Here is a 14742-nt window from a genome sequence, read left to right as displayed (position 1 = left end):
ATGATACATCTTCAGGTTCTGTGCATACGTCATGTGAGCACTAGATGGCAGTAATATTCTTCAGCAGGGCACAGATAGCAGTGTAAAGGTATTTGGTGACTATAACGCTATGTGCCCACGTTGCATTGTTATGTGCAGAAAATCTGCACATAAAAACACATGTTTTGGCAAGAAAAAAGCAGCTGAAAAAACTTTATTGCGTTTTCACATTTTTTTCACATGCATTTTTCCATGTTTGCCGCCAGGTCACCGGCTGATCCCTGATCTTACAGCCAGGACCTGGCTCTCGCTGACAGGAGCAATGCCTGCGCCTCTTCTGGCAGTTTAACTTCTGGAATGCTACGATCAATTAGATCACAGCATTTAGGAGGCAGGGAGAGGAATCACTTACCTCTCCCTGGCGATTGGGTCCCTGTAATGCGATCACAGGGACCTGATCGCTGCCATCGTAACCCCAGGTCATCACCATGATGACCCCAGGTTACTGAGGTACAGCTTGCCTCACAGGCCAGGGCACCTATGTCACCAGAGTTCCCTGCAGCAAAGTTCCGCGGTAAAGACTGCCAGATGAGAAAATGTCTGCTGACATTGACTATGTGGCCTAGGTGCAGGGTACCCCGGTGACGTCACAAGGTGATCAGATTCCGGTTCTGCAGGAAACCCCGGTGATCCGCCGGCATGAACTCGATTCACCTTGTGACATCACCGGACTTCCCTATAGCAAAGTCCCGCAGTAAAGACCGCGAGATGAGGAAATGGCGGCGGGGAACCCTAGTGATGTAAAAAGAAGTGCATAAAAACACACACAAAAAAGCAACATGGGCATTACAGATGAGTTTTTTGCTGAGTTTTTCACTGACTCTATTGAAGTCAATTGGTGAAAAAAGCAGGAAAAAGGCAGAAACAATTGACATGCTGCTTCTTTTTTCTGCAACAAAAACTGCAAGAAAAAAAGAAGCAACGTGGGCACAGCAATTCAGGAATCTCATAGACTTTTGCTAGGATGTCATTTTTAAAAAAAAAAAAAAAAAATCATTAAAAAATAAAAAAACAAACACAACCTTAACCCTAGGGGTAAAAAAAAAATGTGTTGGCTCCCGCTGCATTTTCTATTGCTAGCTAAGAGTAACCCAAGCAGCTAATGGCTGCTAACTCCCACTGCTTAGTATTACCTTCACTGGCAATGGAAAATCCAGGGAAGCCTTTTTTTTTTTAAGTTTTTTGCCAAAAAACTAAAAAAAAAAAAAATAACGTGGGTTTCATCATATTTTTTTATGCTAGCCAGGTACAGTAGCCAGGTACGGGCTGCCCCCAACCCCCAGCTGCCTATTTGTACCCGGATGAGAAGCAAAAATATAGGGAAGCCCTTATTTTAATTATTTGCCCAATTTTTGTGTCCAGCCAGATACAACTAGGCAGCTGGGGACTGGAATCCGCAATGCAAGGTGGCCCAAGCTTTCTTGCCCACCCCGCTGTGAATTGCAGTCTGCACCTGCCACAAAACCTGGCGCTTTCATAGAAGCGTCATCTTCTGGCGGTGTATCCAACTCTTCCAGGGGTTAAGGGGCTTTGTTTTACCAGCTGGTATTAAGCTCAAGATTCTTAATGTCAGGTCAAGTTTTACCCAGCCATTAAGAATCTCCAATAAAGGGTTAAAAAAAGAGACCACACAGAGAAAGAATACTTTATTAGAAATAAATACACAGACACACTTATGGACTCCATCTTTATTACTCCCTCTCACCCCTCCACGATCCTGGTCTTCTTTCTTCTTTCTTCTGTCTTCTTCAACCAATGCAGCTCTACTATATCAGAAAGCATGGGGGGAGGAAGAACACTTCTGCTCCCCGTGCTGTCTAATCACTCAATGAGTGAGCAGAGACTGCGAGTTGGTAAGTGGTGACGTCACCGCTGCCACCGTTGCCTGTGGATCAGAGTGAAGAGCACAGCCACATGGCTGTGGCATTACAGTGTGTGGCAGCCAATCCCTGCATGTGGGCTGACTCTGTAAAGAGCGCCAGCATGCAGGGAGGGGGAGCCGATCAAGTGCCCAAGCATCTCACCGGTATTCGGTGCTCGCCGAGTATCTCGAGTACTGAGATGCTCGGGTGAGCACAGAGTACCGGTGAGCATGCTCGCCCATCTCTATTAGCCCTCCGTTATCTGCCCTTTGAAACTGATCCAGTAAGCAAAAAATGGATCCTTTCCAAATGAAAGAAGTAATGATGGCTAATTAATGGATATGTGTTCCATAGACTTTATGTTAAAAAACGGGTCTAGTTGAAATCAGATTTGTTTCAACAGGACAAAAAAGTTGTGTCTACGGGTTGCTACTGGATCCGTTCGAATGTATGACTACTGGATCTGTGAACGCAGCCTAAGGTATATGGCCATATTTACACTGTATTCCTGTTAATCAGGGTAGTGTCACAGTGAAAATCTCACATTTCAAGTGTTTGCAGCCCAGGAAATATTGGCAATAGTTTCTCACGCTGCAGTCAGGAAAGTCGAGCCAACACCTACATATTTTTGTCATTTTTCACATACAGTCCAGTGACTACCTGTATTGACGGATAAGCACATAGTATTTACCCTGTTATTTCACAGTAGTCAGGAACAAGAACTTAGATTGTTTTTAAGTAGGAAGGTGGAAAGCATCCAAAACGCAATGCGTGATGGGTTATGTCGAAACTGCAAAACACTTCATTCTTGTTCAGCGTCACATACATTTCGATCTTCTTTGTGTTACGCCTCAAACAATGCACCGTGTTCTGGAGGACTCACTGCTGTCAGCTTGTTCCAGCCTAGGGAAGAATATAATACAGCAATGTCTTCAGCAAGATGTTTTACCTCTGGATGGTACAAAAGATGTCTTATACGGCGCCTGTCAAGCGTTGGCTGAGGATATTTTGAACACCGTGCAACTTAAAATCTGGAAATATGGAAGCGTTACCCAAAAGGAGGTCCTTTCCGAGGCTTGCAGAGGGTTGGCAATGCTTATTAAAACTCAATGCCCTCGAGGAGGTGGTGAAATGGTTGATAGGCAAGGGGATCTGGAATATGCACTGTCGGAGGAATCGCTGGCAACCAAGCTGGCAGAGGTCATCAATACCAGGGAATTGGTGGAGTGTGTGTGCACTCGGCATGAAGATGGACTAAAGACCGTGCTTCTGGCGGCATGTCAATGGCTGGTCAACGACATCAAGGCCCTTTTTTTATTTGAGGAGCTTTGGAGCAACTTTTTTGCTGACGAATGCATGGTACGTACTGAATTTTACTGTCAGCTGAGATCTCTGCTAAGCAATATGGTATTCCAAATTAAAACAGGAGCATACGTGGAAGACAAGGCTTACCATAGACCAAACCTCCGTGGAGATCCATTAGCCACTCAGCGTCAGTTTAAGGGCATGTTGAATGGTCTGAACAAGAAACAATATGATGCAAGGACCAGGGGCCCGGCGGAAACCATTCTCTTCACCAAGGCACATAGACAAGAAAAATATGGAGGAAATGATAAAAGCTCCTCAAATCAATTTTGTCAGGAACCAACCACTGACCGATATTTCCACCACAATCAAAATTCCACCATCATCGTCAATAACAGAGAAGCACCAGTCAGCTATATTATTGAACTCATTAACACAAGGGTTAAACAAAGGTGCTATGCCACCATCTTGAAATTATGGCGACTTCTTACAAGTAGCAACATACTTTCTTCCACCGAGCTCTTTTATGAAAAACTGTGCTATCTTATTACGATAAGCAAGTATTCTCTTAACCCAACGCAGTTGTTGCCTTCGAGAGATTTTGGGGACAATCCCTTTGTAGAAGATGTAAAACTACAACAGGTAGCGAAGACCGTTTGGCCTAAGGATACATCGGTGGTCAGAAGATGGTTCCCCGATTCAGTAGACGAGACCGAGGACCTTGGAAATCAATGTCTACAGATATGGCGAATTGGTTCCAAAAAGATTGAGAGAAGACGTCCAAAATCAAGAATTAGCCAAGCCTCGGGAAGTAATGGTAGTAGTGTAAGAAGTTATCCTGAAAGTCAAGTTACAAAACCCAAGAGCACCATCGGATGCTTTATGTTCTCCAAAAAGAAAAGTAATATGAATGAACATTAACTTGTAATTTTGCTGCTAGTTTTAGATGGGAGTCTTTGAAAATATTTTTGATCAATGGCAATCATAACTGCTCCAAAAATGGTGAGGCTGTACCATATTTATACTTTATGTGTCTAATTATATAGTGATAAGAATTAGGGATAATTGAATACTTCGATCATTCGGCTTCGCGAATATTTTACGAATACCTCGCCGCTATTCGATGCGCAATGTAAGTCTATGGGAAGACCGAATAGTTCCGAATAGTTGTTATTCGGGTTTCCCATAGACTTACATTGCGCATCGAATATTCATGAATAGTCGAATAGCGGTGAGGTATTCGGAAAATATTTTGCGAAGCCGAATAATCGAAGTATTCGATCATCCCTAATAAGAATATATCAAATTTATTATTTGGGATAACAACCCACTATTTTATTTGAGAGCAGTATGGAAATAGAGGGAAGGGGGAAATGTAACGAAAATTAAAATGTGCCATCTTTTAGGTACTGGTTGATACCACCACACTCCTCGTCCATTGAAATAAGAGTCAATGCTTGTTTTCATTTCTTTATTCTTTTTTTATAACGTTGCGAAAAGGGCACAGGTTCTTATCAACCATAAAACTGCATGGCCTCCCTCTATTTAGATTTTGGATCCATTAGCTTTCCGTGACAGAAATTAGACAAGTTAATGGAGATACTAAAAAAAAAAAAAAATCTGTGTATGATGTTGCATAGTTCCGGGAACTGCAATGTGGACGGATACTATGTCAAATATGATTATTTTATCATTAAGAAATCTGTTTTCCTGAAAATAAGGCCTACCCTTAAAGTAAGCCCTAGCAGACTTTTCAGCCTTTTTGGAGTATGCTTTCGGCCCCCTTCACAAGTCCGTGACAAACATTCATGTTTTGCACGGCCACGTTGAAGGTGCATATACCATGATTTTGGAACGTGTCTTGTTCATGTGCTATCTGTGTGACATCTGGATAGCACACGGACAGCATGAACGTCTATACTCACCTGTCCATGGTGCTGAGGTCTCCGTCACTGATGCTGCTTTCTGGTCCTCGGTGCAGTGAATATACATGAGCATAATGTGCGGAACCCAGAAGCAAGTGACAGCAGCGCCGAAGACAGCAGCACTGGAGACAGGTGAGTATAGAAAATCATTTTATTTCACAGACACGTGTTTTCTCCGGTACGTGTCATACTGATGTCACACAGATCACACCACTGTGTGATATCAGTATCAGTGCTGGCGGAGAAAAATGGTCTTGTCTCTGTGCGGAACACACGGACACGTGTTTTCTCTATACAGACACACGGTTCTTGAGAATACATTGATGTGTGCGCAGACCCATTGATTTTAATGGGTCTGCGCATGTCCGTGTCTCCGGTTTGGAATCACTGACATGTGAAGGGGGCCTAAAATATAAGCCCTACTCCAAAAATAAGCCTTAGTTGTGGTTCAATAAGAAAGGGTCCAGGCAGCTAAAAACGTTAAAGAAAACAGCAGGATTCGTCATTAAAGAACACGGACACCCCCAGAAGAACTCAGATAGCCCCAAAAGAATGCAGTCACCGCTCAAAAAAAAATCACCTTTACCAGTCCCTAAACAATTACAGAAAGTGCTGACTGTGCATAGACTCTCACATAGAGATCTGTGTCACTGTCAGAACCCTCGCCGTTCCAGCTACGTTTCACTGCAGCTCTCACAAACAGATCGGGTACCAGTACCATTCGGCTCTCGCTACCTCCATGCAAGTGATACTGCTTCTAGCCAGCAGGGGGAGCCAACGGCTGTGGAATGCAGGAGGACCTGACAACAATGCAGATTTGTATGTGAGAGCCCATTCACTTGCCAACTTTACAGCTTAGATTCTAGGAAGTGAGATTCTAATGTGTAATATCTGCTTTATTTTAGGGGTAAACAGTAGATATAGAGTAAGGGGTACTGCTCACATAGCGAGATCGCTAGCGAGATCACTGCTGAGTCACGGTTTTGTGACGCACCAGTGACCTCATTAGCAATCTCGCGGTGTGTGACACTGAGCAGCGATCTGGCCCCTGCTGTAAAATCGATGCTCGTTACACACAGCCCTGGTTCATTTTTTGGACGTTGCTCTCCCGCTGTGAAGCACACATCGCTGTGTTTGACAGCGAGAGAGCAACGATCTGAATGTGCAGGGAGCCAGCTTCTGGCAGCCTGCGGTAAGCTCTAACCAAGGTAAATATCGAGTAACCAAGCGAAGCGCTTTGCTTGGTTACCCGATATTTACCTTGGTTACTAGCGTCCGCCGCTCTCACGCTGCCAGTGCCGGCTCCCTGCACACGTAGCCGGAGTACACATCGGGTAAATAAGCAAAGCGGTTTGCTTATTAACCTGATGTGTACTCTAGCTACGAGTGCAGGTAGCCAGCGCTAAGCGGTGTGCGCTGGTAACCAAGGTAAATATCGGGTAACCAAGCGCTTGGTTGTATATGCGATATTTACCTTAGTTACAAAGCGCAGCATCGCTTCCACGCATTGCTGGGGGCTGGTCACTGGTGAGATCTGCCTGATTGACAGCTCACCAGCGACCATGTAGCGACGCAGCAGAGATCCTGACCAGGTCAGATCGCTGGAGCATTGCTAAAGTGTGACGGTACCCTTAAGCAGCATATCTGCAGATCTCAGTTCTGTAGCTGAGATCTGAAGATATGGAAGAGCGATCAGACAGCTGATCCATATAGCCCCCTAGGGGGACTAGTAAAATAATAAAAAAAAAAAAAAAGTTAAGAAAAACCCCTAAAAGTTCAAATCACCACCCTTTTGCCCCGTTGAAAATTAAAGGGTTAAAGAAAATAAAAAATATACACATATTTGGTATCGCCCCGTTCAGAAATGCCCAATCTATCAAAATGTAAAATCAATTAATCTGATCGGTAAACAGCGTAGCGGCAAAAAAATTCCAAACACTAAAATTATGTTTTTTGGTCGCCATAAGTTTTTTGCGCAAAATGCAATAACAGGCGATCAAAGTGTAGCATCTGCGCAAAAATGATACCATTAGAAACGTCAGATCAAGACGCAAAAAATAAGCCATCAGTGAGCCATAGATCCCGAAAAATATGAACGCAACGGGTTTCGGAAAATGGCGCAAAACGTGCGCCACTTTTTTTGGACAAGCTTGTGAATTTTTTAGATACAAGTAAACCTATATGTTTGGTATCTACAAACTTGCACTGACCTCAGGCATCACAATGACAGATCAGTTTTACCGTGTAGTGAACACGGTGAATAAAATATCTCAAAAACTATTGTGCGATCACTTTTTTTGCAGTTTTTCCAAACTTGGAATTTTTTTTTACTGTTTTCCAGTACACTATATGGTAAAACTTATATTTTCATTTAAAAGTACAACTTGTCCCGCAAAAAACAAGTCCTCATATGGCAAGATTGCTGGAAAAATAAAAAAGTTACCCCTCTCGGAAGAAGGGGAGCAAAAAACAAAAACGCAAAAACGGAAAGTGCCCTGGGGGCTGAAGGGGTTAATAATGAAGGGGCGAGTATTCATCAAATGATGTAATGATGTATAGCCATAGATAAAACATAAATGGATATATTTATTACTTTTATCAAATATCACAAAAGGTTAAAAACAAGAAGAGTACTTTATCATTTATTCATTTTTTGTTATTCTTTTTTTTTTTTTGTAATTTACCTGAAGAAGGAGCCTCTGTGCTCTGAAAGCTGCTAATATAATTTTTATGGTTAGCCTATAAAGGTATCACTCCTAAAATACTTTTGTCATTCTTGGGACATAGCATTTCAATTGATTCATTTTTTAATAAATGTTGATATTTTCTTCAAAATAAATTCATTGAAAAATATGAAATCTCCTGAAAATAAGTCCTAGCGCATTTTTCAGACCAAAAAAAATAAGATCCCGTCTTATTTTCGGGGAAACATGGGTAAAAAAAATAATTGAGACTAGTTTAGAAAAAAATCAGTAGCTTATTAGGAGTTTGCCCATGTTTTTATATGTCTGTAATACCGTGTAAATTTTTCAAAAGATGACAGTCCCCTGTCCGGCATCCTGCACTAACAAGACCCCTGCAAAGTCATGACGTCCGACTACAAGGAAGGACCGAACTGGACAATGGACCAGGATAATTCACAACTTTGTGTTTCGTGCCCTTTGGCTCTAATCTGTTCTGTCCCTTCAACTGCTAAAGGACCACCAGACGTATACAGTGTGTCCACCCATATCCTGTCCACCGCCATTAACTTGAGAACGGCGGCAGCTATAGGCATAGAAGTGATGTCTATGTATAGTAAAGTAGCCATGCGCTACGCAATGAAACCACCTATAGCGCCACCTGGTGGAAAACAACGGAATTAGCATTTTTATCTCGAAAACGGAACGAGATAGAGAAAAAAAGTGAAATAAAAAAATTGTAGGGCATCATCAATTCAATACGAATCAACACCTTGCATACAGAAATGCTATGATATGAAACCCATGACCCCCCCAAAACATTGAATGCTGGTCACGCATATGGCGCTCATTTAACTTTGATGCTCCAAGTGGCCCCCGTCAGCTGCAATGCACATCTGGACTCTGCACAGCATACTGTATCTTGCTGCACGTTGTGCAATATGGTAGGTGACACGTTTGCACAAGCATCTGTGATACGTCGTCGTAGGTCCTGCAATGTTGGTGGAGGGGTCGCATACAACTGCTGTTTGATGTGACCTCACAGAATGAAGTACAATGGGGTCAGGTCAGGTGAGTGTGGAGGCCACTCCATGCAGCCACCATACCCAATGACTTGTAGGAAGGTCTCCATGAGGTATCGCTTCACGTCTGCAGCATTGTGAGTTTTACATGTTCTTATCATAGCATTTCTGTATGCAAGGTGTCGATTCGTATTGAATTGATGATGCCCTACAACTTTGTAATTCACTTTTTTTCTCTATCTCGTTCCGTTTTCGAGATAAATATGTTAATTCCATTGTTTTCCACCAGGTGGCGATACAGGTGATTTCATTGCGTAGCGCATGGCTACTTTACTATACCTAGACACCACTTCTATGCCTATAGCTGCCGCCGTTGTCAAGTTAATGGTGGTGGACAGGATATGGGTGGACACACTGTATAAATAAATGTTTGGTGATCCAGGTCCTTGAATGTCACACTTCATATGTAACTATAGGATGTGTGACTTGTGTTTTTTTATTTTTTTCTTCTTTTGAGGGACACAAGGTAGAAATAAAAACAAATAAATTATACATTAAACTATGTGTCTTAAGAAAAATTTGAGGACTTTACATTATAATAAAAGTGATCCTGTATCTTTAAAACTTGAATTCCAATGTTGCAACTATGTCTCACAGTGTTCCTTTTTGTTTAGTAATCACAGACTTTCTCACCTCCGGGGATTTAATGAAGCCGACCAGTCGATCGGGTTTCTCTTGTAATTAATGAATTTCCCTTTTCTTTTTCCTTTTGGCTGCTGATGTTGTCTTTTATTTTCTTTGCATTCTTTTCTTCATTCATTGCTCGTGACCTTTGTCTATTGGGAGGAATGTTGTTAGGTTATAATATGTTTTTTTTTTACAACTTTTGCAATTATGAAGAAACTGAGAATACAATGATGTAAGAGAGGAAATGAAAAAAAAAATCTCAATAAAAAGATGAAAATATGTCAGAATTGGGATTATGAATATTTTGAAATATATGTTTTATATTTCTTTTATTTGAATAGTTAGTGTTAATAATAATAATAATAATAATAATTTTATTCATTTATATAGCGCTATTAATTCCACAGCGCTTTACATACATTGGCAACTCTGTCCCCATTGGGGCTCACAATCTAGAGTCCCTATCTGTATGTCTTTGGAGTGTGGGAGGAAACCGGAGAACCCGGAGGAAACCCACGCAAACATGGGGAGAACATACAAACTCCTTGCAGATGGTGTTCTTGGTGGGATTTGAACTTAGGACCCCAGCGCTGCAAGGCTGCAGTGCTAACCACTGAGCCACCATACAGTGCTAACCACTGAGCCACCATACAGTGCTAACCACTGAGCCACCGTGCCGCCCATGTTAAGGCCCCTTTACACACTGAGACTTTCTAGCGATCCCGACCTGGCCGGGATCACTGGAAAGTCGCTGGTGAGCTGTCAAACAGGCATATCTGGCCAATGACGCAGCAGCGATCCGGACCTGCAGAACGACCTCGCTGGTCGTTGGGGACGTGTCACACAGCAGCTATTTGACGACTCACACCTATGTTAGGGGCGTGCTGTTTGGCGCTGAAGCCATCTAGGTGTCCTTTTTATATGCCCCCCTCAGCTCCGATTGGTGATCGCCAGTGCGTTCTTATTGGCGACCCCGAGCTTGGAAAGATTGGCAAAAGTCGCGCTTGTATATCCTTTGTTCCTGAGCTCCTCTTGCTTAGCGGATCTTTGTAGAGTTCTCTGTGCGGCGACTCCACACTGCTTTATCTATACAGCATCAATACAGCTTCAATCAAATGATGCTTACCGTATAGGCTTTATAGTATTGCAGACTGGAGAACTCTCTAATGATCCGCAAACCAGCACGCTCAGGAACAAGGTAGCTTTGAAACAAAGGACGGAAGCGCTAAAGTTGCCTTCTTTTCAGTGAAAGCTGCCCAATCAGAACGCAACAGCGACCACCAATCGGAGGTAAGGGGGCGGGAAAGGGAACGCTATAGCACGCGCGAATGATGTCGTTGTAACGGTGTCACACACACCGATGCATGCTGCACAGCGGGAAACAAAGGACAAAAAAATGTTCCTGAAAGATTTGGAGCGATCAGCGACCTCACAGCGGGGGCCAGGTCGCTGATACGTGTCACACACTGCAATGTCGCTGGGGAGGTCGCTATAACGTCACAAAACCGGTGACGCTACCGCGATATCGCTAGCGATGTTGCAGTGTGTAAAGGGACCTTTACATTTCAACACCAGATCCTGTGAACACAAAAAATACAATACAGTGGAACCTTGGTTTACCAGAACAATCCGTTGTTTGTTTGTACGTAAACTCGTCTAGCAAAGCAAAATTTCCCATAGGAAATAATGGAAGCTCAGAGAATTCGTTCCATAACTTATTCAATGTCCCATCCTGGTCCCCTATTGTGCCATTCTACACATACACAAACATGCACAACACGCATGCACAAACACATATTATGCTCACCTTACCTTCCGTTCCATCGCCGGCCTCCCGGTTCTTGTAGTTCGCAGGTACAAGATGTGTATCGGGTCACCATCGCGACCGATGCTGGAGCTTCCGCTGTCCACCGCTACTCAAAGGCAGCGCGCTGTCCAATAAGAGGCAAGTGGCTCCTGCCTTTGACGTCAGCGCTTTGACAGCGGAAGTTCCTCCATCGTCGCGATGGTTACCCGATACACATCCTGTACCGGCAAACTACAAGAACCATGAGGCCGGTGATGGAACGGAAAATAAGGTGAGCATAATATGTGTGTGTATGTGTTTGTGTGGACTACAAGAGTGGGTTAGAGCGCAGTGAAAGTACGGAACCGGAAGTGTGTGCGGTGAGTATTTGCTCGTACAGCAAAGCTTGCTCGTACACTGAGTTACAAATTTACAGCAAGCTTTGCTCGTATAGCGAAATAAACACTAAACCGAGGTTCCACTGTACTTAGGCACTAAATTAAATTCAATCTGTCCAAAAATTATGTGGAAAACACTAAAGGGGAAATTTATTAATGTTTTATGGAGATACTTATGAAATGTGTGTGAAAAAGTAGGTATAATTAGTTATGAAAACAGGTATATGCCAGATTTATGAATTGCATGAAAACATCTCTGAACAAGTATTGTAATCAAAGTGAGTGTGCAGTCCAAAAATTACCTATTATTTTACCTGATAACGACAAAGTGCCGTAAATTAGCTTTCATTTAGACTTTGTGCACATGTTATGTTTTTTTGCATTTTTTCATGCATTTTTCCTTGCAGATTTTAATCAATACTGAAGGGAAAAATGCATCCCAGCAAAGTCTTTGAGGATCCTGACTTTTTACTGTGCACACGCTGCTTCTTTTTTCCCTTGCAGAATTTGTTGCAGAAAAAAGCAGCAGCGTGTGAATTGTTTCTGTGTTTCTATAATCCCTTGCAGGTCATTATCACTAGAGTGGATTATATCACAGCATTTTGTCTCACACACCGTGCATACAGCATACAGCATGGTGTGTGAGGCTCTTTCTAGCACAGTAACCCGGGGTTAACATGGCAGCAATCGGGTCCCTGTGATCGCATTAGAAGGACCTGATCGCCAGGGAGAGGTAAGCAATCCCTATCCCTGATCGCATTGATCGCAGCATTCAGGGGATTAAACTGGCGGGAGTGGGGCGGACAGCGCTCCGGCCAGCGAGAGTCGAGTCCTGGCTATAACATCAGTCGGAGACCCGCCGGCGATTGCAGGGGTACAGAGCCTGAACCCCCACAATCGCCATGTCTAAAAAAAAAAAGCGGAGAAAGAAGCAGGGAAAGACGCAAGTGAAAAAACACGCAAACATAAAAAAAATGTGGTTTTTGTCTGCTGCGTTTTTCCTGCCAAAAGATGCTTCTTTAGGCCATGTGCACACTAGAAAGCGACTTTTTCTTAAAAAAAAAAAAAAACGGACCCTCTGAAAGAATCCCGCACCCACAGTAAAAATCCACAGCAAAACCGCAACGAAATCCGCATGTGGTTTTACCGCGGTTTGGTGCGGATTTGACGCAGGTTGGTCCCTGCGGATTTTTACCATTATCTATGGCAAAAATCGCAGGTACCTGCGGAAAAGAAGTGACGTGCACATTAATTCCGCAGCGGAAAATCCGCGGGTATATAAAAACGCAGTGTGCACACAGAATTTTTTAAAACCCATAGGATTTGCTGGGGAATGACTGCAGCAATGTTAGGCCAGTTTCACACATCCTTCTTTTTGCCGGTTTTGCGGATCAGGCACGCTCCCGTACAGTGAATACAGTACAATGACAGCGCAACAAGCGCCGGTCACGTGCTGTCATGTGACCGGCGCATGTGACCCGGAAGTTACAGCGCTGTCATTGTACTGTATTCAGTGTATGGGAGCGCGCCGGATCCGCGAAACCGGCAAAAAGAAGGATGTGTGAAACTGGCCTTAGACACATTTTCTGCAGCAAATCCGAGGCAAATCCGTAGCAAAATCCATGGCAAAATCTGTGGTAAATCCGCAGTGTGCGCACAGCGCCTTAGGTACAGAAAGTCTGCACATAAAAATGCAATGTGTGCACATAGCCTTAAACTCCTTCAGTCCATCTATCTACAACATCTGCACAAAACAACATTTTTTATTAAAAAAAAAAGTAATAAACAATATACTGTAATCCCCATTGCAAAAAATATGGTAAAATTGATTATTTCTCAAATAACACATTTTGTTACATATTAGGCTAGGTTCACATTTCTGTCAATTTGTATCAGTCACAATCCACGGCTCTGGTAAACAACGGAATCCGTTTGGCGGATTCCGTTGTTCCCATAGACTTGTATGAGCGGCGGATTGTGACTGATGACCCTGCGTTGCATCCTCCGCCCGACTGATCAGTCGTAGAACGACTGACCGCCGGGCGGCAGGAACGCAGCTTGTAACGTTTTTTGAGCAGCGCAATCTGTAGGATTTCGCTGCGCATGCTCTCTCTGGCTCCCTGCACACGTAAGCAGGGCACACATCGGGTTACTAAGCAATGCGCTTTGCTTAGTTACCTGATATTTACCCTGGCTACATGTGCAGAGAGCCCGACACTTCCCCGCTCGGCTCCACCCACCCCACACTTCACCCCCCACACACATTCTCGGCGGCCGAACGATCAGCTAATCGGCCAGCTGCTGTGAACGATCAGCTGATCACCCGGCAGCCGGCTGCTGTGAGCGATCGGCTGATCACCCGGCAGCCGGCTGCTGTGAGCGATCGGCTGATCACCCGGCGGCTGGCTGCTGTGAGCGATCAGCTGATCGCTCTCATTAGCCGGCTGCCGGGAGATCATCTGTTCGCTCTCAAAAGCCGGCCGGCTATTGTGAATGATCAGCTGATCGCTCTCTCTTTTACAACGGAGTCCGTCAATGAATTCTATTCTTGTCATCCGTTGTACAACGCATCAGTCACAAGTGTCAAGCAACGCATGTGACTGATGCAAAACAATGGAAATGTGAACCTAGCCTTACAAGAAAACAAAACCGCCAAGTATATGGTGCAGAAATTTCACCACCATTTCTGCATGTTTTGGCAGGAAAAATGCAACTGCAAAAACATGCATTCTTTTGTGCATTTTTCTCCCAATTCATTTGTATGGGTAAAATGTGCAACAAAAGATTTATTTCTGCACCAAATCTGCAAGGAGAAAATACTCAACGTGTGCATGAGACTTCAGGAGACTCATGCGCTTTGCTGGCATCAGGAAACCCTTCAGGTTTTGTGACAAGACTGCTCAGAAGAAAAAAAAAAAATGTTACAAAAACCGCACCGTGTGCACAGGCCCTTAGTTATCCAAACAACTATAATAACCTGGAGAATTCATTCAACTGGATTTTTTGAGGAGAAAAAAAAGATATATTAATACGGTGC

General features: G+C 43.5%; 1 protein-coding gene across 1 annotated transcript in view; it reads right to left on the bottom strand.

Moving 5' to 3' along the window:
- The window catches only part of LOC142250450 (putative G-protein coupled receptor 34), a 49619-nt gene that overhangs the window by 30305 nt on the left and 4572 nt on the right, over nucleotides 1-14742 (bottom strand). The window contains exon 2 of the mRNA XM_075322630.1: nucleotides 9528-9670. The gene's annotated coding sequence lies outside the window, so the exon portion shown is untranslated. The remainder of the gene's footprint in view (nucleotides 1-9527; nucleotides 9671-14742) is intronic.

Source organism: Anomaloglossus baeobatrachus, chromosome 9 (genome assembly GCF_048569485.1).
Source record: "Anomaloglossus baeobatrachus isolate aAnoBae1 chromosome 9, aAnoBae1.hap1, whole genome shotgun sequence".
NCBI lineage: Eukaryota > Metazoa > Chordata > Amphibia > Anura > Aromobatidae > Anomaloglossus > Anomaloglossus baeobatrachus.
The sequence above is the reverse complement of the archived record's forward strand: the minus strand, read 5'-3'. Positions and strand labels throughout refer to the sequence as shown.